The following is a 1,728-nucleotide window of genomic DNA, read 5'->3' as shown; positions in this document are numbered from 1 at the left end:
GACAAACAGTACTTTTAAAAATCACTATATACTGCATATCTGTGTTACCCTAGTAAGTAACTCGTGTGCTTTTTGCTACAGATATATGTATTGGTGTAGATAACAGTCTCAGCAAGACTCTACTGCCATCTTTGCTAGCATTGTCTGTTAATGTTGTATGTCAGTTTTCATATGTATATGCATAGTTTAGCATTTAGTCACTTCTATCATTATACTAGTATATCTGAAAACAGTTATACTGTGTAGAAAACATTCATTTTAAAAATAGTTTTGCTTGCATTCAATATATAGCCTATTTTTTTTTGTTCTTTTACTATAATAGAAGTTTTGAGTGAAAACAGAACTCTTTTTCTTACAAAAGAAATGGGAACTATTTTATATAAACATATTTTTTCAAAGTTTTGCATGAGCAGTGGGGTTTTTAATTCTTCATGGTATTTCTTCCTCCCCTCTTCTCCACACATCTAAAAAATTCCCTATATTATGTAACCTTGGCCAGTAGAAAATTCTCTCTAACTTCTCAAGGGTTTTCTGTGCCTTCAAGTGACCAACAAAAGGGCAATCTTGTCCTAGTAACATTAATTCCTCATGAAACTTGTCATAAACAGATAGTTAAGGGTTAATGTCTCTCTTACCTGTAAAGGGTTAACAAACAGGGAACCAAAAACACCTGACCAGAGGACCAATCAGGAAACAAGATACTTTCAAATCTCGGTGGAGGGAAGCCTTTGTTTGTGTTTTTTGGGTTTTGCTTTGTTCTCTCTGGGTCCTGAAAGGGACTAAACGTGCAACCAGGTTTCTTGCCAATCTCCCTGCTACAGTCTCTTACATATTCAGAATAGTGAGTATTAAGTAGAAAGGCGGTTATAGTCTTTTGATTGTTTTCTATACTTGCAAATGTGTAGTTTGCTGGAAGTATTTTAAATTGTATTTTGCTGGGGGGGGGAGGCTTCTCTCTAGTGTCTATAAGCTGAAAGACCCTGTAACTTTTACCATCTAAATTACAGACAACTTCTACTTTTTTTCTTTCTTTTTATTAAAAGTTTTGCTTTTTAAGAGCTGTTTGATTTTTTCTCCTTGTTGAGGATCAAGGGAATTGAGTCTGTATTTACCAGGGAATTGGTGAGAGAAGGGAGGAGGAAACGGGGAATCCCTTTGTTTTAGATTCACGGAGCTTGAATCTGTCTATCTCTCCAGGATAGCTCAGGGAGGGAACGCCTGGAGGGGAAGAGAAGGGGGCGAAACAAACCTGATTTCTCTGTGTTGTGATTCAAGGAGTTTGAATCACAGTAATCTTCCAGGGTAACCCAGGAAGGGGAAGCCTGTGAAAGGCAACGGTGAGGGAAAGGGTTTACTTTCCTTGTCTTAAGATCCAGAGGGTCTGGGTCTTGGGGGTCTCCGGGCAAGGTTTTGGGGGGACCAGAGTGTACCAGGCACTGGAATTCCTGGTTGGTGACAGCTTATCAGATCTAAGCTGGTAATTAAGCTTAGAGGAATTCCTGCTGGTACCCCATTTTTTTGGACTCTAAGGTTCAGATTGGGGAAATATACCATGACAGAGCTCAGCAGGCACAACCAGCTGCTTGTTGAGTTTTCCAGGGCTCTTATTTTTTCCCTGTATAATCTCCCTTCCCTTTCAAAAAAAACCACACCCTTTCCCCTTGCAGTGATTTTCTTCTAGGACATATCTCCTTATGCACTTTAGAGTGGGATCTGCTCTTAGCTCGG

This window comes from Gopherus evgoodei, chromosome 2 (assembly GCF_007399415.2).
Source record: "Gopherus evgoodei ecotype Sinaloan lineage chromosome 2, rGopEvg1_v1.p, whole genome shotgun sequence".
Classification (NCBI taxonomy): Eukaryota; Metazoa; Chordata; order Testudines; family Testudinidae; genus Gopherus; species Gopherus evgoodei.
The sequence above is the reverse complement of the archived record's forward strand: the minus strand, read 5'-3'. Positions refer to the sequence as shown.